The sequence below is a fragment of the Pleurodeles waltl genome, chromosome 4_2 (assembly GCF_031143425.1).
Source record: "Pleurodeles waltl isolate 20211129_DDA chromosome 4_2, aPleWal1.hap1.20221129, whole genome shotgun sequence".
NCBI lineage: Eukaryota > Metazoa > Chordata > Amphibia > Caudata > Salamandridae > Pleurodeles > Pleurodeles waltl.
Window position 1 is genome coordinate 190,506,615 of NC_090443.1, and position 24,616 is coordinate 190,531,230.

Sequence of the window (24,616 nt, forward strand, 5' to 3'; positions counted from 1 at the left end):
CCGAAATGTGAGGAAAATGTGTTTTTTTTAGGCAAATTTTGAGGTTTGCAAAGGATTCTGGGTAGCAGAACCTGGTGAGACCCATACAAGTCACCCCATCTTGGATTCCACTAGGTGTCTAGTTTTAAAAAAATGCGCAGGTTTGGAAGGTTTCCCTAGGTGCCGGTTGAGCTAGAGGCCATAATCCACATCTAGGTACTTTGCAAAAAACAGCTCTGTTTACTTTGGGAAAACGTGATGTGTCCAGGTTGTGTTTTGGGGCATTTCCTCTCGCGGGTGCTAGGCCTACCCACACAAGTGACGTACCATTTTTATAGGGAGACTTGGGGAAACGCTGTGTGGAAGTAAATGTGTGGCTCCTCTCAGATTCCACAACTTTCTGTCACCGAAATGTGAGAAAAAAGTGTTTTTTTAGGCAAATTTTGAGGTTTGCAAAGGATTCTGGGTAGCAGAACCTGGTGAGACCCACACAAGTCACCCCATCTTGGATTCCACTAGGTGTCTAGTTTTAAAAAAAATGCGCAGGTTTGGAAGGTTTCCCTAGGTGCCGGTTGAGCTAGAGGCCATAATCCACATCTAGGTACTTTGCAAAAAACAGCTCTGTTTTCTTTGGGAAAACGTGATGTGTCCAGGTTGTGTTTTGGGGCATTTCCTTTCGCGGGTGCTAGGCCTACCCACACAAGTGAGGTACCATTTTTATTGGGAGACTTGGGGAAACGCTGGGTGGAAGTAAATGTGTGGCTCCTCTCAGATTCCAGAACTTTCAGTCACCGAAATATGAGAAAAAAGTGTTTTTTTTAGGCAAATTTTGAGGTTTCCAAAGGATTCTGGGTAGCAGAATCTGGCGAGAGGCCCACAAGTCACCCCATCTTGGATTCCCCTAGGTGTCTAGTTTTAAAGAAATGTGCAGGTTTGGTAGGTTTCCCTAGGTGCCGGTTGAGCTAGAGGCCATATTCCACATCTAGGTACTTTACAAAAAACAGCTCAGTTTTCTTTGTGAAATTGTGATGTGTCCAGGTTGTGTTTTGGGCCATTTCCTGTCGTGGGCGCTAGGTCTACCCACACAAGTGAGGTACCATTTTTATCTGGAGACTTGGGGGAACGCTGGGGGGAAGATAATTTGTGGCTCTTCTCACATTCCAGAACTTTCTGTCACCGAAATGTGAGGAAAAAGTGTTTTTTGTACCAAATTTTGAGGTTTGCAAAGGATTTTGGGTAACAGAACCTGGTGAGAGCCCCATAAGTCACCCCATCTTGGATTCCCTTAGGTGTCTAGTTTTAAAAAAATGTGCAGGTTTGGTAGGTTTCCCTAGGTGCCGGTTGAGCTATAGGCCATAATCCACATCTAGATACTTTACCAAAAACATCTCTGTTTTCTTTGGGAAAATGTGATGTGTCCAGGTTGTGTTTTGGGGCATTTCCTGTCGCGGCTGCTAGGCCTACCCACACAAGTGAGGTACCATTTTTATTGGGAGACTTGGAGGAAATGCTGGGGGGAACCTAATCTGTGGCTCCTCTCAGATTCCAGAACTTTCTGTCACCGAAATGTCAGGAAAAAGTGTTTTTTGTTCCAAATTTTGAGGTTTGCAAATGATTTTGGGTAACAGAACCTGGTGAGAGCCCCACAAGTCACCCCATCTTGGATTCCCCTGGGTGTGTAGTTTTTAAAAAATGTGCAGGTTTGGTAGGTTTCCCTAGGTGCCATTTGAGCTAGAGGCCATTATCCACATCTAGGTACTTTGCAAAAAACAGCTCTGTTTTCTTTGGGGAAATGTGATGTGTCCAGGTTGTGTTTTGGGGCATTTCCTGTTGCGGGTGCATGGCCTCTCCACACAAGTGAGGTACCATTTTTATTGGGAGACTTGGGGGAACGCTGGGTGGAAGTTAATGTGTGGCTCCTCTCAGACTCCAGAACTTTCTGTCACCTAAATGTGAGGAAAAAGTGTTTTGTTAGGCAAATTTTGAGGTGTGCAAAGGATTCTGGGTAGCAGAATCTGGCGAGAGGCCCACAAGTCACCCCATCTTGGATTCCCCTAGGTGTCTAGTTTTAAAGAAATGTGCAGGTTTGGTAGGTTTCCCTAGGTGCCGGTTGAGCTAGAAGCCATATTCCACATCTAGGTACTTTACAAAAAACAGCTCAGTTTTCTTTGTGAAATTGTGATGTGTCCAGGTTGTGTTTTGGGGCACTTCCTGTCGTGGGCGATAGGTCTACCCACACAAGTGAGGTACCATTTTTATCTGGAGACTTGGGGGAACGCTGGGGGGGAGATAATTTGTGGCTCTTCTCACATTCCAGAACTTTCTGTCACTCAAATGTGAGGAAAAAGTGTTTTTTGTCCCACATTTTGAAGTTTGCAAAGGATTTTGGGTAACAGAACCTGGTGAGAGCCCCATAAGTCACCCCATCTTGGATTCCCTTAGGTGTCTAGTTTTAAAAAAATGCGCAGGTTTGGTAGGTTTCCCTAGGTGCCAGTTGAGCTATAGGTCATAATCCACATCTAGGTACTTTGCAAAAAACATCTCTGTTTTCTTTGGGAAAATGTGATGTGTCCAGGTTGTGTTTTGGGGCATTTCCTGTCGCGGGCGCTAGGCCTACCCACACAAGTGAGGTACCATTTTTATTAGGAGACTTGGAGGAACGCTGGGTGGAAGTAAACGTGTGGCTCCTCTCAGATTACAGAACTTTCTGTCACCAAAATGTAAGGAAAAAGTGTTTTTTTAGGCAAAGTTTGAGGTTTGCAAGGGATTCTGGCTAGCAGAACCTGGTGAGAGCCCCACAAGTTACCCCATCTTGGATTCCCCTAGGTGTCTAGTTTTAAAGAAATGTGCAGGTTTGGTAGGTTTCCCTAGGTGCTGGTTGAGCTAGAGGCCATAATCCACATCTAGGTACTTTGCAAAAAACAGCTCTGCTTTCTTTGTGAAACTGTGATGTGTCTAGGTTGTGTTTTGGGGCATTTCCTGTCGTGGGCGCTAGGCCTACTCACACAAGTGAAGTACCATTTTTAATGGGAGACTTGGGGGAACGCTGGGGGGAAGATAATCTGTGGCACCTCTCAGATTCCAGAACTTTCTGTCACCGAAATGTGAGGAAAAAGTATTTTCTGTCCCAAATTTTGAGGTTTGCAAAGGATTTTGGGTAACAGAACCTGGTGAGAGCCTCACAAGTCACCCCATCTTGGACTCCCCTAGGTGTCTAGTTTTTGAAAAATGCGCAGGTTTGGTATGTTTCCCTAGGTGCCGGTTGAGCTCGAGGCCATAATCCACATCTAGGTACTTTGCAAAAAACAGCTCTGTTTTCTTTGGGAAAATGTGATGTATCCATGTTGTGTTTTGGGGAATTTCCTGTCATGGACGCTAGGCCTACCCATACAAGTGAGGTACTATTTTTACTGGGAGACTTGGGGGAACGCTGGGTGGAAGTAAATTTGTGGCTCCTCTCAGATTCCAGAACTTTCTGTCACTGAAATGTGAGGAAAAAGTGTTTTTTTAGGCAAATTTTGAGGTTTGCAAAGGATTCTGGGTAGCAGAACCTGGTGAGAGCCCCACAAGTCATCCCATCTTGGATTCCCCTAGTTGTCTAGTTTTCAAAAATGCACAGGTTTGGTAGGTATTCCAAGGTGCCGGCTGACCTAGAGGCCAAAATCCACAGCTAGGTTCTTTGCAAAAAACAGCTCTGTTTTCTTTGGGAAAATGTGATGTGTCCAGATTGAGTTTTGGGGCATTTCCTCTCACGGGCACTATGCCTACCCACAGAAGTGAGGTACCATTTGTATTGGGAGACTTGGGGGGAAGGCTGGATGGAAGTTAATGTGTGGCTCCTCTCAGATTCCAGAGGTTTCTGTAACCGAAAGGTCAGGAAAAAGTGTTTTTTTAGGCACCTTTTGAGGTTTGCAAAGGGTTCTGGGTAGCAGAACATGGAGAGAACCCCACAAGTCACCCCATCTTGGATTCCCCTAGGTGTCTAGTTTTTAAAAAATGCGCAGGTTTGGTATGTTTCCCTAGGTGCCGGTTGAGCTCGAGGCCATAATCCACATCTAGGTACTTTGCAAAAAACAGCTCTGTTTTCTTTGGGAAAATGTGATGTATCCAGGTTGTGTTTTGGGGAATTTCCTGTCACGGGCGCTAGGCCTACCCACACAAGTGAGGTACTATTTTTACTGGGAGACTTAGGGGAGCGCTGGGTGGAAGTATATGTGTGGCTCCTCTCAGATTCCAGAACTTTCTGTCACCGAAATGTGAGAAAAAAGTGTTTTTTTAGGCAAATTTTGAGGTTTGCAAAGGATTCTGGGTAGCAGAACCTGGTGAGACCCACACAAGTCACCCCATCTTGGATTCCACTAAGTGTCTAGTTTTAAAAAAATACGCAGGTTTGGAAGGTTTCCCTAGGTGCCGGTTGAGCTAGAGGCCATAATCCACATCTAGGTACTTTGCAAAAAAACAGCTCTGTCCAGGTTGTGTTTTGGGGCATTTCCTGTTGCAGGTGCTAGGCCTACCGACACAAGTAGGGTACCATTTTTATTGGGAGACTTGGAGTAACGCTGGTTGGAAGTAAATGTGTGGCTCCTCTCAGATTCCAGAACTTTCTGTCACCGAAATGTGAGAAAAAAGTGTTTTTTTAAGGCAAATTTTGAGATGTGCAAAGGATTCTGGATAGCAGAATCTGGCGAGAGGCCCACAAGTCACCCCATCTTGGATTCCCCTAGGTGTCTAGTTTTAAAGAAATGTGCAGGTTTGGTAGGTTTCCCTAGGTGCCGGTTGAGCTATAGGCCATAATCCACATCTAGATACTTTACAAAAAACAGCTCAGTTTTCTTTGTGAAATTGTGATGTGTCCAGGTTGTGTTTTGGGGCATTTCCTGTTGTGGGCGCTAGGTGTACCCACACAAGTGAGGTGCCATTTTTATCTGGAGACTTAGGGGAACGCTGGGGGAAGATAATTTGTGGCTCTTCTCACATTCCAGAACTTTCTGTCACTGAAATGTGAGGAAAAAGTGTTTTTTGACCCAAATGTTGAGGTTTGCAAAGGATTTTGGGTAACAGAACCTGGTGAGAGCCCCATAAGTCACCCCATCTTGGATTCCCTTAGGTGTCTAGTTTTAAAAAAATGTGCAGGTTTGGTAGGTTTCCCTAGGTGCCGGTTGAGCTATAGGCCATAATCCACATCTAGATACTTTGCAAAAAACATCTCTGTTTTCTTTGGGAAAATGTGATGTGTCCAGGTTGTGTTTTGGGGCATTTCCTATTGTGGGCGCTAGGCCTACCCACACAAGTGAGGTACCATTTTTATTCGGAGACTTGGAGGAATGCTGGGTGGAAGTAAATGTGTGGCTCCTCTCAGATTCCAGAACTTTCTGTCACCGAAATGTGAGGAAAAGGTGTTTTTTTAGGCAAATGTTGATGTTTGCAAAGGATTCTGGGTAGCAGAACCTGGTGAGAGCCCCACAAGTCACCCCATCTTGGAATCCCCTAGGTGTCTAGTTTTAAAGAAATATGCAGGTTTGGTAGGTTTCCCTAGGTGCTGGTTGAGCTAGAGGCCATAATCCACATCTAGGTACTTTGCAAAAAACAGCTCTGTTTTCTTTGTGAAACTGTGATGTGTCCAGGTTGTGTTTTGGGGCATTTCTATCTTAGGCGCTAGGCCTACCCAAACAAGTGATGTACCATTTTTATCGGGAGACTTGGGGGAACGCTGGGTGGAAGATAATCTGTGGCACCTCTCAGATTCCAGAATTTCTGTCACCGAAATGTGAGGAAAAGGTATTTTTTGTCCCAAATTTTGGGTAACAGAACCTGGTGAGAGCCTCACAAGTCACCCCATCTTGGACTCCCCTAGGTGTCTAGTTTTTAAAAAATGCGCAGGTTTGGTATGTTTCCCTAGGTGCCGGTTGAGCTCTAGGCCATAATCCACATCTAGGTACTTTGCAAAAAACAACTCTGTTTTCTTTGGGAAAATGTGATGTATCCAGGTTGTGTATTGGGGAATTTCCTGTCACGGGCGCTAGGCCTACCCAAAAAAGTGAGGTACTATTTTTATTGGCAGACTTGGGGGAAAGCTGGGTGGAAGTAAATTTGGGGCTCCTCTCAGATTCCAGAACTTTCTGTCACCGAAATGTGAGGAAAAAGTGTTTTTTTAGGCAAATTTTGAGGTTTGCAAAGGATTCTGGGTAGCAGAACCTGGTGAGAGGCCCACTAGTCACCCCATCTTGGATTCCCCTAGGTGTCTAGTTTTAAAGAAATGTGCAGTATTGGTAGGTTTCCCTAGGTGCCGGTTGAGCTAGAGGCCATATTCCACATCAAGGTACTTTACAAAAAACAGCTCAGTTTTCTTTGTGAAATTGTGATGTGTCCAGGTTGTGTTTTGGGGCATTTCCTGTTGTGGGCGCTAGGTCTACCCACACAAGTGAGGTACCATTTTTATCTGGAGACTTGGGGGAACGCTGGGGGAAGATAATTTGTGGCTCTTCTCACATTCCAGAACTTTCTGTCACTGAAATGTGAGGAAAAAGTGTTTTTTGTCCCAAATGTTGAGGTTTGCAAAGGATTTTGGGTAACAGAACCTGGTGAGAGCCCCATAAGTCACCCCATCTTGGATTCCCTTAGGTGTCTAGTTTTAAAAAAATGTGCAGGTTTGGTAGGTTTCCCTAGGTGCCGGTTGAGCTATAGGCCATAATCCACATCTAGATACTTTGCAAAAAACATCTCTGTTTTCTTTGGGAAAATGTGATGTGTCCAGGTTGTGTTTTGGGGCATTTCCTATTGTGGGCGCTAGGCCTACCCACACAAGTGAGGTACCATTTTTATTCGGAGACTTGGAGGAATGCTGGGTGGAAGTAAATGTGTGGCTCCTCTCAGATTCCAGAACTTTCTGTCACCGAAATGTGAGGAAAAGGTGTTTTTTTAGGCAAATGTTGATGTTTGCAAGGGATTCTGGGTAGCAGAACCTGGTGAGAGCCCCACAAGTCACCCCATCTTGGAATCCCCTAGGTGTCTAGTTTTAAAGAAATATGCAGGTTTGGTAGGTTTCCCTAGGTGCTGGTTGAGCTAGAGGCCATAATCCACATCTAGGTACTTTGCAAAAAACAGCTCTGTTTTCTTTGTGAAACTGTGATGTGTCCAGGTTGTGTTTTGGGGCATTTCTATCTTAGGCGCTAGGCCTACCCAAACAAGTGATGTACCATTTTTATCGGGAGACTTGGGGGAACGCTGGGTGGAAGATAATCTGTGGCACCTCTCAGATTCCAGAACTTTCTGTCACCGAAATGTGAGGAAAAGGTATTTTTTGTCCCAAATTTTGGGTAACAGAACCTGGTGAGAGCCTCACAAGTCACCCCATCTTGGACTCCCCTAGGTGTCTAGTTTTTAAAAAATGCGCAGGTTTGGTATGTTTCCCTAGGTGCCGGTTGAGCTCTAGGCCATAATCCACATCTAGGTACTTTGCAAAAAACAACTCTGTTTTCTTTGGGAAAATGTGATGTATCCAGGTTGTGTATTGGGGAATTTCCTGTCACGGGCGCTAGGCCTACCCAAAAAAGTGAGGTACTATTTTTATTGGCAGACTTGGGGGAAAGCTGGGTGGAAGTAAATTTGGGGCTCCTCTCAGATTCCAGAACTTTCTGTCACCGAAATGTGAGGAAAAAGTGTTTTTTTAGGCAAATTTTGAGGTTTGCAAAGGATTCTGGGTAGCAGAACCTGGTGAGAGGCCCACAAGTCACCCCATCTTGGATTCCCCTAGGTGTCTAGTTTTAAAGAAATGTGCAGTATTGGTAGGTTTCCCTAGGTGCCGGTTGAGCTAGAGGCCATATTCCACATCAAGGTACTTTACAAAAAACAGCTCAGTTTTCTTTGTGAAATTGTGATGTGTCCAGGTTGTGTTTTGGGGCATTTCCTGTTGTGGGCGCTAGGTCTACCCACACAAGTGAGGTACCATTTTTATCTGGAGACTTGGGGGAACGCTGGGGGAAGATAATTTGTGGCTATTCTCACATTCCAGAACTTTCTGTCACTGAAATGTGAGGAAAAAGTGTTTTTTGTCCCAAATTTTGAGGTTTGCAAAGGATTTTGGGTAACAGAACCTGGTGAGAGCCCCATAAGTCACCCCATCTTGGATTCCCTTAGGTGTCTAGTTTTAAAAAAATGTGCAGTTTTGGTAGGTTTCCCTAGGTGCCGGTTGAGCTATAGGCCATAATCCACATCTAGATACTTTGCAAAAAACATCTCTGTTTTCTTTGGGAAAATGTGATGTGTCCAGGTTGTGTTTTGAGGCATTTCCTGAGGCGGGCGCTAGGCCTACCCATACAAGTGAGGTACCATTTTTATCAGGAGACTTGGAGGAACGCTGATTGGAAGTAAATGTGTGGCTCCTCTCAGATTCCAGAACTTTCTGTCACCAAAATGTGAGGAAAAAGTGTTTTTTTAGGCAAATTTTGAGGTTTGCAAGGGATTCTGGGTAGCAGAACCTGGTGAGAGCCCCACAAGTCACCCCATCTTGGATTCCCCTAGGTGTCTAGTTTTAAAGAAATGTGCAGGTTTGGTAGGTTTCCCTAGGTGCTGGTTGAGCTAGAGGCCATAATCCACATCTAGGTACTTTGCAAAAAACAGCTCTGCTTTCTTTGTGAAACTGTGATCTGTCCAGGTTGTGTTTTGGGGCATTTCTATCGTGGGCGCTAGGCCTACCCAAACAAGTGATGTACCATTTTTATCGGGAGACTTGGGGGAACGCTGGGGGGAAGATAATCTGTGGAACCTCTCAGATTCAGAACTTTCTGTCACCGAAATGTGAGGAAAAAGTATTTTTTGTCCCAAATTTTGAGGTTTGCAAAGGATTTTGGGTAACAGAACCTGGTGAGAGCCTCACAAGTCACCCCATCTTGGACTCCCCTAGGTGTCTAGTTTTAAAAAAATGCGCATGTTTGGTATGTTTCCCTAGGTGCCGGTTGAGCTCGAGGCCATAATCCACATCTAGGTACTTTGCAAAAAACAGCTCTGTTTTCTTTGGGAAAATGTGATGTATCCAGGTTGTGTTTTGGGGAATTTCCTGTCACGGGCGCTAGGCCTACCCACACAAGTGAGGTACTATTTTTATTGGCAGACTTGGGGGAAAGCTGGGTGGAAGTAAATTTGGGGCTCCTCTCAGATTCCAGAACTTTCTGTCACCGAAATGTGAGGAAAAAGTGTTTTTTTAGGCAAATTTTGAGGTTTGCAAAGGATTCTGGGTAGCAGAACCTGGTGAGAGGCCCACAAGTCACCCCATCTTGGATTCCCCTAGGTGTCTAGTTTTAAAGAAATGTGCAGTATTGGTAGGTTTCCCTAGGTGCCGGTTGAGCTAGAGGCCATATTCCACATCAAGGTACTTTACAAAAAACAGCTCAGTTTTCTTTGTGAAATTGTGATGTGTCCAGGTTGTGTTTTGGGGCATTTCCTGTTGTGGGCGCTAGGTCTACCCACACAAGTGAGGTACCATTTTTATCTGGAGACTTGGGGGAACGCTGGGGGAAGATAATTTGTGGCTATTCTCACATTCCAGAACTTTCTGTCACTGAAATGTGAGGAAAAAGTGTTTTTTGTCCCAAATTTTGAGGTTTGCAAAGGATTTTGGGTAACAGAACCTGATGAGAGCCCCATAAGTCACCCCATCTTGGATTCCCTTAGGTGTATAGTTTTAAAAAAATGTGCAGTTTTGGTAGGTTTCCCTAGGTGCCGGTTGAGCTATAAGCCATAATCCACATCTAGATACTTTGCAAAAAACATCTCTGTTTTCTTTGGGAAAATGTGATGTGTCCAGGTTGTGTTTTGAGGCATTTCCTGAGGCAGGCGCTAGGCCTACCCATACAAGTGAGGTACCATTTTTATCAGGAGACTTGGAGGAACGCTGATTGGAAGTAAATGTTTGGCTCCTCTCAGATTCCAGAACTTTCTGTCACCAAAATGTGAGGAAAAAGTGTTTTTTTAGGCAAATTTTGAGGTTTGCAAGGGATTCTGGGTAGCAGAACCTGGTGAGAGCCCCACAAGTCACCCCATCTTGGATTCCCCTAGGTGTCTAGTTTTAAAGAAATGTGCAGGTTTGGTAGGTTTCCCTAGGTGCTGGTTGAGCTAGAGGCCATAATCCACATCTAGGTACTTTGCAAAAAACAGCTCTGCTTTCTTTGTGAAACTGTGATCTGTCCAGGTTGTGTTTTGGGGCATTTCTATCGTGGGCGCTAGGCCTACCCAAACAAGTGATGTACCATTTTTATCGGGAGACTTGGGGGAACGCTGGGGGGAAGATAATCTGTGGAACCTCTCAGATTCAGAACTTTCTGTCACCGAAATGTGAGGAAAAAGTATTTTTTGTCCCAAATTTTGAGGTTTGCAAAGGATTTTGGGTAACAGAACCTGGTGAGAGCCTCACAAGTCACCCCATCTTGGACTCCCCTAGGTGTCTAGTTTTAAAAAAATGCGCATGTTTGGTATGTTTCCCTAGGTGCCGGTTGAGCTCGAGGCCATAATCCACATCTAGGTACTTTGCAAAAAACAGCTCTGTTTTCTTTGGGAAAATGTGATGTATCCAGGTTGTGTTTTGGGGAATTTCCTGTCACGGGCGCTAGGCCTACCCACACAAGTGAGGTACTATTTTTACTGGGAGACTTAGGGGAGCGCTGGGTGGAAGTAAATGTGTGGCTCCTCTCAGATTCCAGAACTTTCTGTCACCGAAATGTGAGAAAAAAGTGTTTTTTTAGGCAAATTTTGAGGTTTGCAAAGGATTCTGGGTAGCAGAACCTGGTGAGACCCACACAAGTCACCCCATCTTGGATTCCACTAAGTGTCTAGTTTTAAAAAAATGCGCAGGTTTGGAAGGTTTCCCTAGGTGCCGGTTGAGCTAGAGGCCATAATCCACATCTAGGTACTTTGCAAAAAAACAGCTCTGTCCAGGTTGTGTTTTGGGGCATTTCCTGTTGCAGGTGCTAGGCCTACCGACACAAGTAGGGTACCATTTTTATTGGGAGACTTGGAGTAACGCTGGTTGGAAGTAAATGTGTGGCTCCTCTCAGATTCCAGAACTTTCTGTCACCGAAATGTGAGAAAAAAGTGTTTTTTTAAGGCAAATTTTGAGGTGTGCAAAGGATTCTGGATAGCAGAATCTGGCGAGAGGCCCACAAGTCACCCCATCTTGGATTCCCCTACGTGTCTAGTTTTAAAGAAATGTGCAGGTTTGGTAGGTTTCCCTAGGTGCCGGTTGAGCTATAGGCCATAATCCACATCTAGATACTTTACAAAAAACAGCTCAGTTTTCTTTGTGAAATTGTGATGTGTCCAGGTTGTGTTTTGGGGCATTTCCTGTTGTGGGCGCTAGGTGTACCCACACAAGTGAGGTGCCATTTTTATCTGGAGACTTAGGGGAACGCTGGGGGGAAGATAATTTGTGGCTCTTCTCACATTCCAGAACTTTCTGTCACTGAAATGTGAGGAAAAAGTGTTTTTTGTCCCAAATGTTGAGGTTTGCAAAGGATTTTGGGTAACAGAACCTGGTGAGAGCCCCATAAGTCACCCCATCTTGGATTCCCTTAGGTGTCTAGTTTTAAAAAAATGTGCAGGTTTGGTAGGTTTCCCTAGGTGCCGGTTCAGCTATAGGCCATAATCCACATCTAGATACTTTGCAAACAACATCACTGTTTTCTTTGGGAAAATGTGATGTGTCCAGGTTGTGTTTTGGGGCATTTCCTATTGTGGGCGCTAGGCCTACCCACACAAGTGAGGTACCATTTTTATTCGGAGACTTGGAGGAATGCTGGGTGGAAGTAAATGTGTGGCTCCTCTCAGATTCCAGAACTTTCTGTCACCGAAATGTGAGGAAAAAGTGTTTTTTTAGGCAAATTTTGATGTTTGCAAGGGATTCTGGGTAGCAGAACCTGGTGAGAGCCCCACAAGTCACCCCATCTTGGATTCCCCTAGGTGTCTAGTTTTAAAGAAATGTGCAGGTTTGGTAGGTTTCCCTAGGTGCTGGTTGAGCTAGAGGCCATAATCCACATCTAGGTACTTTGCAAAAAACAGCTCTGTTTTCTTTGTGAAACTGTGATGTGTCCAGGTTGTGTTTTGGGGCATTTCTATCTTAGGCGCTAGGCCTACCCAAACAAGTGATGTACCATTTTTATCGGGAGACTTGGGGGAACGCTGGGGGGAAGATAATCTGTGGCACCTCTCAGATTCCAGAACTTTCTGTCACCGAAATGTGAGGAAAAGGTATTTTTTGTCCCAAATTTTGGGTAACAGAACCTGGTGAGAGCCTCACAAGTCACCCCATCTTGGACTCCCCTAGGTGTCTAGTTTTTAAAAAATGCGCAGGTTTGGTATGTTTCCCTAGGTGCCGGTTGAGCTCTAGGCCATAATCCACATCTAGGTACTTTGCAAAAAACAACTCTGTTTTCTTTGGGAAAATGTGATGTATCCAGGTTGTGTTTTGGGGAATTTCCTGTCACGGGCGCTAGGCCTATCCAAAAAAGTGAGGTACTATTTTTATTGGCAGACTTGGGGGAACGCTGGGTGGAAGTAAATTTGGGGCTCCTCTCAGATTCCAGAACTTTCTGTCACCGAAATGTGAGGAAAAAGTGTTTTTTTAGGCAAATTTTGAGGTTTGCAAAGGATTCTGGGTAGCAGAACCTGGTGAGAGGCCCACACGTCACCCCATCTTGGATTCCCCTAGGTGTCTAGTTTTAAAGAAATGTGCAGTATTGGTAGGTTTCCCTAGGTGCCGGTTGAGCTAGAGGCCATATTCCACATCAAGGTACTTTACAAAAAACAGCTCAGTTTTCTTTGTGAAATTGTGATGTGTCCAGGTTGTGTTTTGGGGCATTTCCTGTTGTGGGCGCTAGGTCTACCCACACAAGTGAGGTACCATTTTTATCTGGAGACTTGGGGGAACGCTGGGGGAAGATAATTTGTGGCTATTCTCACATTCCAGAACTTTCTGTCACTGAAATGTGAGGAAAAAGTGTTTTTTGTCCCAAATTTTGAGGTTTGCAAAGGATTTTGGGTAACAGAACCTGGTGAGAGCCCCATAAGTCACCCCATCTTGGATTCCCTTAGGTGTCTAGTTTTAAAAAAATGTGCAGGTTTGGTAGGTTTCCCTAGGTGCCGGTTGAGCTATAGGCCATAATCCACATCTAGATACTTTGCAAAAAACATCTCTGTTTTCTTTGGGAAAATGTGATGTGTCCAGGTTGTGTTTTGGGGCATTTCCTGAGGCGGGCGCTAGGCCTACCCATACAAGTGAGGTACCATTTTTATCGGGAGACTTGGAGGAACGCTGATTGGAAGTAAATGTGTGGCTCCTCTCAGATTCCAGAACTTTCTGTCACCAAAATGTGAGGAAAAAGTGTTTTTTTAGGCAAATTTTGAGGTTTGCAAGGGATTCTGGGTAGCAGAACCTGGTGAGAGCCCCACAAGTTACCCCATCTTGGATTCCCCTAGGTGTCTAGTTTTAAAGAAATGTGCAGGTTTGGTAGGTTTCCCTAGGTGCTGGTTGAGCTAGAGGCCATAATCCACATCTAGGTACTTTGCAAAAAACAGCTCTGCTTTCTTTGTGAAACTGTGATCTGTCCAGGTTGTGTTTTGGGGCATTTCTATCGTGGGCGCTAGGCCTACCCAAACAAGTGATGTACCATTTTTATCGGGAGACTTGGGGGAACGCTGGGGGGAAGATAATCTGTGGCACCTCTCAGATTCAGAACTTTCTGTCACCGAAATGTGAGGAAAAAGTATTTTTTGTCCCAAATTTTGAGGTTTGCAAAGGATTTTGGGTAACAGAACCTGGTGAGAGCCTCACAAGTCACCCCATCTTGGACTCCCCTAGGTGTCTAGTTTTAAAAAAATGCGCAGGTTTGGTGTGTTTCCCTAGGTGCCGTTGAGCTCGAGGCCATAATCAACATCTAGGTACTTTGCAAAAAACAGCTCTGTTTTCTTTGGGAAAATGTGATGTATCCAGTTTGTGTTTTGGGGAATTTCCTGTCACGGGCGCTAGGCTTACCCAAAAAAGTGAGGTACTATTTTAATTGGGAGACTTGGAGGAACGCTGGGTGGAAGTAAATTTGTGGCTCCTCTCAGATTCCCGAACTTTCTGTCACCGAAATGTGAGGAAAAAGTGTTTTTTTAGGCAAATTTTGAGGTTTGCAAAGGATTCTGGGTAGCAGAACCTGGTGAGAGCCCCACAAGTCACCCCATCTTGGATTCCCCTAGGTGTCTAGTTTTAAAAAATGCACAGGTTTGGTAGGTATTCCAAGATGCCGGCTGAGCTAGAGGCCAAAATCCACAGCTAGGTTCTTTGCAAAAAACAGCACTGTTTTCTTTGAGAAAATTTGATGTGTCCTGGTTGCGTTTTGGGGCATTTCCTCTCGCAGGCACTAGGCCTACCCACACAAGTGAGGTACCATTTGTATTGGGAGACTTGGGGGGAACGCTGGATGGAAGTAAATGTGTGGCTCCTCTCAGATTCCAGAAGTTTCTGTAACCAAAAGGTGAGGAAAAAAGTGTTTTTTTAGGCACCTTTTGAGGTTTGCAAAGGTTTCTGGGTAGCAGAACATGGTGAGAACCCCACAAGTCACCCCGTCTTGGATTCCCCTAGGTGTCTAGTTTAAAAAAAATACGCAGGTTTGGTAGGTTTGCTTAGGCGCCGGTTGAGCTAGAGCCCATAATCCACATCTAGGTACTTTGCAAAAAACAGCTCTGTTTTCTTTAGGAAAATTTGATGTGTCCAGGTTGTGTTTTGGGGCATTTCCTTTCGCGGGTGCTAGGCCTACCCACACAAGTGAGGTACCATTTTTATTGGGAGACTTGGGGTAACGCTCGGTGGAAGTAAATGTGTGGCTCCTCTCAGATTCCAGAACTTTCTGTCACCGAAATGTGAGAAAAAAGTGTTTTTTTAAGGCAAATTTTGAGGTGTACAAAGGATTCTGGGTAGCAGAATCTGGCGAGACCCACACAAGTCACCCCATCTTGGATTCCACTAGGTGTCTAGTTTTAAAAAAATGCGCAGGTTTGGAAGGTTTCCCTAGGCGCCGGTTGAGCTAGAGGCCACAATCCACATCTAGGTACTTTGCAAAAAACAGCTCTGTTTTCTTTGGGAAAATGTGATGTGTCCAGGTTGTGTTTTGGGGCATTTTCTGTCGCTAGTGCTAGGCCTACCCACACAAGTGAGGTACCATTTTTATTGGGAGACCTGGGGGAACGCTGGGTGAAAGTAAATGTGTGGCTCCTCTCAGATTCCAGAACTTTCTGTCACCGAAATGTGAGAAAAAAGTGTTTTTTTAAGGCAAATTTTGAGGTGTACAAAGGATTCTGGGTAGCAGAATCTGGCGAGAGGCCCACAAGTCACCCCATCTTGGATTCCCCTAGGTGTCTAGTTTTAAAGAAATGTGCAGGTTTGTTAGGTTTCCCTAGGTGCCGGTTGAGCTAGAAGCCATATTCCACATCTAGGTACTTTACAAAAAACAGCTCAGGTTTCTTTGTGAAATTGTGATGTGTCCAGGTTGTGTTTTGGGGCATTTCCTGTCGTGGGCGCTAGGTCTACCCACACAAGTGAGGTACCATTTTTATTGGGAGACTCAGGCGAACGCTGGGGGGAAGATAATTTGTGGCTCTTCTCACATTCCAGAACTTTCTGTCACTGAAATGTGAGGAAAAAGTGTTTTTTGTCCCAAATTTTGAGGTTTGCAAAGGATTTTGGGTAACAGAACCTGGTGAGAGCCCCATAAGTCACCCCATCTTGGATTCCCTTAGGTGTCTAGTTTTTAAAAAATGCGCAGGTTTGGTAGGTTTCCCTAGGTGCCGGTTGAGCTATAGGCCATAATCCACATCTAGATACTTTGCAAAAAACATCTCTGTTTTCTTTGGGAAAATGTGATGTGTCCAGGTTGTGTTTTGGGGCATTTCCTGTCGCGGGCGCTAGGCCTACCCACACAAGTGAGGTACCATTTTTATTGGGAGACTTGGAGGAACGCTGGGTGGAAGTAAATGTGTGGTTCCTCTCAGATTCCAGAACTTTCTGTCAACGAAATGTGAGGAAAAAGTGTTTTTTATGCACATTTTGAGGTTTGCAAGGGATTCTGGGTAGCAGAACCTGGTGAGAGCCCCACAAGTCACCCCATCTTAGATTCCCCTAGGTGTCTAGTTTTAAAGAAATGTGCAGGTTTGGTAGGTTTCCCTAGGTGCTGGTTGAGCTAGAGGCCATAATCCACATCTAGGTACTTTGCAAAAAACAGCTGTTTTCTTTGTGAAACTGTGATGTGTCCAGGTTGTGTTTTGGGGCATTTCTTGTCGTGGGCGCTAGGCCTACCCACACAAGTGACGTACCATTTTTATCTGAAGAATTGGGGGAACGCTGGGGGGACGATAATCTGTGGCACCTCTCAGATTCCAGAACTTTCTGTCACCGAAATGTGAGGAAAAGTGTTTTTTGGCCCACATTTTGAGGTTTGCAAAGGATTTTGGGTAACAGAACCTGGTGAGAGCCCAACAAGTCACCCCATCTTGGATTCCACTAGGTGTCTAGTTTTAAAAAAATACACAGGTTTGGAAGGTTTCCCTAGGTGCCGGTTGAGCTAGAAGCCATAATCCACATCTAGGTACTTTGCAAAAAACAGCTCTGTTTTCTTTGGGAAAATGTGATGTGTCCAGGTTGTGTTTTGGGGCATTTCCTGTCGCGGGTGCTAGGCCTACCCACACAAGTGAGGTACCATTTTTATAGGGAGACTTGGGGAAACGCTGGGTGGAAGTAAATGTGTGGCTTCTCTCAGATTCCAGAACTTTCTGTCACCAAAATGTGAGAAAAAAGTGTTTTTTTTAGGCAAATTTTGAGGTTTGCAAATGATTCTGGGGAGCAGAACCTGGTGAGACCCACACAAGTCACCCCATCTTGGATTCCACTAGGTGTCTAGTTTTAAAAAAAATGTGCAGGTTTGGAAGGTTTCCCTAGGTGCCGGTTGAGCTAGAGGCCATAATCCACATCTAGGTACTTTGCAAAAAACAGCTCTGTTTTCTTTGGGAAAACGTGATGTGTCCAGGTTGTGTTTTGGGGCATTTCCTGTCGCGGGTGCTAGGCCTACCCACACAAGTGAGGTACCATTTTAATTGGGAGACTTGGGGTAACGCTGGGTGGAAGTAAATGTGTGGCTCCTCTCAGATTCCAGAACTTTCTGTCACCGAAATGTGAGGAAAAAGTATTTTTTGTCCCAAATTTTGAGGTTTGCAAAGGATATTGGGTAGCAGAACCTGGTGAGAGCCTCACAAGTCACCCCATCTTGGACTCCCCTAGGTGTCTAGTTTTTAAAAAGTACGCAGGTTTGGTTGGTTTCCTTAGGTGCCGGTTGAGCTAGAGGCCATAATCCACATCTAGGTACTTTGCAAAAAACAGCTCTGATTTCTTTGGGAAAATGTGATGTGTCCGGGTTGTGTTTTGGGGCATTTCCTGTGGCAGGCGCATGGCCTATCCACACAAGTGAGGTACCATTTTTATTGGGAGACTTGGGGGAACGCTGGGTGGAAGTTAATGTGTGGCTCCTCTCAGATTCCAGAACTTTCTGTCACCGAAATGTGAGAAAAAAGTGTTTTTTAGGCAAATTCTGAGGTTTGCAAAGGATTCTGGGTAGCAGAACCTGGTGAGACCCACACAAGTCACCCCATCTTGGATTCCCCTAGGTGTCTAGTTTTAAAGAAATGTGCAGGTTTGGTAGGTTTCCCTAGGTGCTGTTGAGCTAGAGGCCATAATCCACATGTAGGTACTTTGCAAAAAACAGCTCTGTTTTCTTTTTGAAACTGTGATCTGTCCAGGTTGTGTTTTGGGGCATTTCCTGTCGTGGGCGCTAGGCCTACCCACACAAGTGACGTACCATTTTTATCGGGAGACTTGGGGGAACGCTGGGGGGAAGATAATCTGTAGCACCTCTCAGATTCCAGAACTTTTTGTCACCGAAATATGAGAAAAAAGTGTTATTTTAGGCAAATTTTGAGGTTTGCAAAAGATTTTGGGTAACAGAACCTGCTGAGAGCCTCACAAGTCACCCCATCTTGGACTCCCCTAGGTGTCTCGTTTTAAAAAAATGCACAGGTTTGGTAGGTTTCCCTAGGTGCCGGTTGAGCTCGAGGCCATAATCCACATCTAGGTACTTTGCAAAAAACAGCTCTGTTTTCTTTGGGAAAATGTGATGTATCCAGGTTGTGTTTTGGGGCATTTCCTTTCACGGGCGCTAGGCCTACCCACACAAGTAAGGTACCATTTTTTTTGGGAGACTTGGGGGAACGCTGGGTGGAAGTAAATTTGTGGCGCCTCTCAGATTCCAGAACTTTCTGTCACCGAACTGTGAGGAAAAAGTGTTTTTTTAGGCACATTTTGAGGTTTGCAAAGGATTCTGGGTAGCACAACCTGGTGGGAGCCCGACAAGTCACCCCATCTTGGATTCCCATAGGTGTCTAGTTTTAAAAAATGCACAGATTTGGTAGGTTTCCCTAGGTGTCGGCTGAGCTAGAGGCCATAATCCACATCTAGGTACTTTGCAAAAAACAGCTCTGTTATCATTGGGAAATAGTGATGTGTCCAGGTTCTGTTTTGGGGCATTTCCTGTCGCAGGGGTTAGGCCTACCCACACAAGTAAAGTACAATTTTTATTGGGAGACTTGGGGGAACACTGGGTGGAAGTAAATGTGTGGCTCCTCTCAGATTCCAGAACTTTCTGTCACCGAAATGTGAGGAAAATGTGTTTTTTTTAGGCAAATTTTGAGGTTTGCAAAGGATTCTGGGTAGCAGAACCTGGTGAGACCCACACAAGTCACCCCATCTTGGATTCCACTAGGTGTCTAATTTTAAAAAAAATGCGCAGGTTTGGAAGGTTTCCCTAGGTGCCGGTTGAGCTAGAGGCCATAATCCACATCTAGGTACTTTGCAAAAAACAGCTCTGTTTACTTTGGGAAAACGTGATGTGTCCAGGTTGTGTTTTGGGGCATTTCCTCTTGCGGGTGCTAGTCCTACCCACACAAGTGAGGTACCATTTTTATTGGGAGACTTGGGGAAACTCTGGGTGGAAGTAAATGTGTGGCTCCTCTCAGGTTCCAGAACTTTCTGTCACCGAAATATGAGAAAAAAGTGTTTTTTTAGGCAAATTTTGAGGTTTGCAAAAGATTCTGGGTAGCAGAATCTGGCGAGAGGCCCACAAGTCACCCCATCTTGGATTCCCCTAGGTGTCTAGTTTTAAAGAAATGTGCAGGTTTGGTAGGTTTCCCTAGGTGCCGGTTGAGCTAGAGGCCATATTCCACATCTAGGTACTTTACAAAAAACAGCTCAGTTTTCTTTGTGAAATTGTGATGTGTCCAGGTTGTGTTTTGGGCCATTTCCTGTCGTGGGCACTAGGTCTACCCACACAAGTGAGGTACCATTTTTATCTGGAGACTTGGGGGAATGCTGGGGGGAAGATAATTTATGGCTCTTCTCATATTCCAGAACTTTCTGTCACCGAAATGTGAGGAAAAAGTGTTTTTTGTACCAAATTTTGAGGTTTGCAAAGGATTTTGGGTAACAGAACCTGGTGAGAGCCCCATAAGTCACCCCATCTTGGATTCCCTTAGGTGTCTAGTTTTTAAAAAATGTGCAGTTTTGGTAGGTTTCCCTAGGTGCCGGTTGAGCTATAGGCCATAATCCACATCTAGATACTTTACAAAAAACATCTCTGTTTTCTTTGGGAAAATGTGATGTGTCCTGGTTGTGTTTTGGGGTATGTCCTGTCGCGGCCGCTAGTCCTACCCACACAAGTGAGGTACCATTTTTATTGGGAGACTTGGGGGAACGCTGGGTGGAAGTTAATGTGTGGCTCCTCTCAGATTCCAGAACTTTCTGTCACCTAAATTTGAGGAAAAAGTGTTTTTTGACCCATATTTTGAGGTTTGCAAAGGATTCTGGGTAGCAGAACATCGTGAGAGCCCCACAAGTCACCCCATCTTGGATTCCCCTAGGTGTCTAGTTTTACAAAATGCACAGGTTTGGTAGGTTTCCCAAGGTGTCGGCTGAGCTAGAGGCCAAAATCGACAGCTAGGTTCTTTGCGAAAAACAGCTCTGTTTTCTTTGGAAAAATGTGATGTGTCTAGGTTGTGTTTTGGGGCATTTCCTTTTGTGGGCGCTAGGCCTACCAACACAAGTGAGGTACCATTTTTATCGAGAGACTTGGGGGAACGCTGGGTGGAAGAATATTCAAGGCTCCTCTCAGAGTCCAGAATGTTATATCCCCGAAATGTGTGGAAAAAGTGTTTTTTGGCCAAATTTTGAGGTTTGCAAAGGATTCTGGGTAACAAAACCTGGTGAGAGCCCCACAAGTCACCCCATCTTGGATTCCCCTAGGTGTCTAGTTGTTTGAAAAAAAATGCGCAGGTTTGGTAGGTTTCCTTAGGTGCCGGTTGAGCTAGAGGCCATAATCCACATCTAGGTACTTTACAAAAAACAGCTCTGTTTTCTTTGGGAAAATGTGATTTGTCCAGGTTGTGTTTTGGGGCATATCCTGTCGCGGGCGCTAGGCCTACCCACACAAGTGAGGTACCATTTTTATTGGGAGACTTGGGGGAACGCTGGGTGGAAGTAAATGTGTGGCTCCTCTCACATTCCAGAACTTTCTGTCACCGAAATGTGAGGAAAAAGTGTTTTTTATTCCAAATTTTGAGGTTTGCAAAGGATTTTTGGTAACAGAACCTGGTGAGAGCCCCTCAAGTCACCCCATCTTAGATTTCCCTAGGTGTCTAGTTTTTAAAAAAATGAGCAGGTTTGGTAGGTTTCCCTAGGTGCCGGTTGAGCTAGAGGCCATAATCCACATCTAGGTACTTTGCAAAAAATAGCTCTGTTTTCTTTGTGAAAATGTGATGTGTCCAGGTAGTGTTTTGGGGCATTTCCTATTGCGGGCGCATGGCCTACCATCACAAGTGAGGTACCATTTTTATTGGGAGACCTGGGGGGAACGCTGGGTGGAAGTAAATGTGTGGTTCCTCTCAGATTCCAGAAGTTTCTGTCACTGAAATCTGAGGAAAAAGTCTTTTTTTTAGGCAAATTTTGAGGTTTGGAAAGGGTTCTTGGTAGCAGAACATGGTGAGAGCCCCACAAGGCACCCCATCTTGGATTCCCCTAGTTGTCTAGTTTTAAAAAAATGGGCAGGTTTGGTAGGTTTCCCTAGGTGCCGGTTGAGCTAAAGGCCATATTCCACATTTAGGTACTTTGCAAAAAACAGCTCTGTTTTCTTTGGGAAAATGTGATGTGTCCAGGTTGTGTTTTGGGGCATTTCCTGTCGTGGGCGCTAGACCTACCCACACAAGTGTGGTACCATTTTTATCTGGAGACTTGGGGGAACTCTGGGGGGAAGATAATTTGTGGCTCCTCTCAGATTCCAGAACTTTCTGTCACCGAAATGTGAGGAAAAAGTGTTTTTTTAGGCAAATTTTGAGGTTTGCAAAGGATTTTGGGTAACAGAACCTGGTGAGAGCCCCACAGGTCACCCCATCTAGGATTCCCCTAGGTGTCTAGTTTTAAAAAAATGCGCAGGTTTGGTAGGTTTCCCTAGGTGCCGGTTGAGCTAGAGGCCATATTCCACATCTAGGTACTTTGCAAAAAACAGCTCTGTTTTCTTTGGGAAATTGTGATGTGTCCAGGTTGTGTTTTGGGGCATTTCCTGCCGCGGGCGCTAGGCCTACCCACACAAGTGACGTACCATTTTTATTGGGAGACTTGCGGGAAAGCTGGGTGGAAGTAAATGTGTGCCTCCTCTCAGATTCCAGAACTTTCTGTCACCTAAATTTGAGGAAAAAGTGTTTTTTTAGGCACAGTTTGAGGTCTACAAAGGATTCTGGGTAGCAGAACCTGGGGAGAGCCCCACAAGTCACCTCATCATTGATTCCCGTAGGTGTCTAGTTTTAAAAAATGCACAGGATTGTGTCGGCTCAGCTAGAGGCCAAAATCCACTGGTAGGCACTTTGCAAAAAACAGCTCTGTTTTTTTTGGGGGGAAAATGTGATGTGTCCATGTTGTGCTTTGGGGCATTTCTGTCGCGGGCACTAGGCCTACCCTCACAAGTGAGGTACCATTTTTATTGGGAGACCTGGGGGGAACGCTGGGTTGAAGTAAATGTGTGGTTCCTCTCAGATTCCAGAAGTTTCTGTCACCGAAATCTGAGGCAAAAGTGTTTTTTTAGGCAAATTTTGAGGTTTGGAAAGGGTGCTGGGTAGCAGAACCTGGTGAGAGCCCCACAAGTCACCCCATCTTAGATTCCCCTAGGTGTCTAGTTTTAAAGAAATGTGCAGGTTTGGTAGGTTTCCCTAGGTGCTGGTTGAGCTAGAGGCCATAATCCACATCTAGGTACTTTGCAAAAAACAGCTGTTTTCTTTGTGAAACTGTGATGTGTCCAGGTTGTGTTTTGGGGCATTTCTTGTCGTGGGCGCTAGGCCTACCCACACAAGTGACGTACCATTTTTATCGGAAGAATTGGGGGAACGCTGGGGGGACGATAATCTGTGGCACCTCTCAGATTCCAGAACTTTCTGTCACCGAAATGTGAGGAAAAAGTATTTTTTGTCCCAAATTTTGAGGTTTGCATAGGGATTTGGGTAGCAGAACCTGGTGAGAGCCTCACAAGTCACCCCATCTTGGACTCCCTTAGGTGTCTAGTTTTTAAAAAATGCGCAGGTTTGGTAGGTTTCCTTAGGCACCGGTTGAGCTAGAGACCATAATCCACATCTAGGTACTTTGCAGAAAACAGCTCTGATTTCTTTGGGAAAATGTGATGTGTCCGGGTTGTGTTTTGTGGCATTTCCTGTGGCGGGCTCATGGCCTATCCACACAAGTGAGGTACCATTTTTATTGGGAGACTTGGGGGAACGCTGGGTGGAAGTTAATGTGTGGCTCCTCTCAGATTCCAGAACTTTCTGTCACCGAAATGTGAGGGAAAAGTGTTTTTTGGCCCACATTTTGAGGTTTGCAAAGGATTTTGGGTAACAGAACCTGGTGAGAGCCCAACAAGTCACCCCATCTTGGATTCCACTAGGTGTCTAGTTTTAAAAAAATGCGCAGGTTTGGAAGGTTTCCCTAGGTGCCGGTTGAGCTAGAAGCCATAATCCACATCTAGGTACTTTGCAAAAAACAGCTCTGTTTTCTTTGGGAAAATGTGATGTGTCCAGGTTGTGTTTTGGGGCATTTCCTGTCGCGGGTGCTAGGCCTACCCACACAAGTGAGGTACCATTTTTATAGGGAGACTTGGGGAAACGCTGGGTGGAAGTAAATGTGTGGCTTCTCTCAGATTCCAGAACTTTCTGTCACCAAAATGTGAGAAAAAAGTGGTTTTTTTAGGCAAATTTTGAGGTTTGCAAATGATTCTGGGGAGCAGAACCTGGTGAGACCCACACAAGTCACCCCATCTTGGATTCCACTAGGTGTCTAGTTTAAAAAAAAATGTGCAGGTTTGGAAGGTTTCCCTAGGTGCCGGTTGAGCTAGAGGCCATAATCCACATCTAGGTACTTTGCAAAAAACAGCTCTGTTTTCTTTGGGAAAACGTGATGTGTCCAGGTTGTGTTTTGGGGCATTTCCTGTCGCGGGTGCTAGGCCTACCCACACAAGTGAGGTACCATTTTTATTGGGAGACTTGGGGTAACGCTGGGTGGAAGTAAATGTGTGGCTCCTCTCAGATTCCAGAACTTTCTGTCACCGAAATGTGAGGAAAAAGTATTTTTTGTCCCAAATTTTGAGGTTTGCAAAGGATATTGGGTAGCAGAACCTGGTGAGAGCCTCACAAGTCACCCCATCTTGGACTCCCCTAGGTGTCTAGTTTTTAAAAAATACGCAGGTTTGGTTGGTTTCCTTAGGTGCCGGTTGAGCTAGAGGCCATAATCCACATCTAGGTACTTTGCAAAAAACAGCTCTGATTTCTTTGGGAAAATGTGATGTGTCCGGGTTGTGTTTTGGGGCATTTCCTGTGGCAGGCGCATGGCCTATCCACACAAGTGAGGTACCATTTTTATTGGGAGACTTGGGGGAACGCTGGGTGGAAGTTAATGTGTGGCTCCTCTCAGATTCCAGAACTTTCTGTCACCGAAATGTGAGGAAAAGTGTTTTTTGGCCCACATTTTGAGGTTTGCAAAGGATTTTGGGTAACAGAACCTGGTGAGAGCCCAACAAGTCACCCCATCTTGGATTCCACTAGGTGTCTAGTTTAAAAAAAATACACAGGTTTGGAAGGTTTCCCTAGGTGCCGGTTGAGCTAGAGGCCATAACCCACATCTAGGTACTTTGCAAAAAACATCTCTGATTTCTTTGGGAAAATGTGATGTGTCCGGGTTGTGTTTTGGGGCATTTCCTGTGGCAGGCGCATGGCCTATCCACACAAGTGAGGTACCATTTTTATTGGGAGACTTGGGGTAACGCTGGGTGGCAGTAAATTTGTGGCTCCTCTCAGATTCCAGAACTTTCTGTCACCGAACTGTGAGGAAAAAGTGTTTTTTAGGCAAATTCTGAGGTTTGCAAAGGATTCTGGGTAGCAGAACCTGGTGCGACCCACACAAGTCACCCCATCTTGGATTCCCCTAGGTGTCTAGTTTTAAAGAAATGTGCAGGTTTGGTAGGTTTCCCTAGGTGCT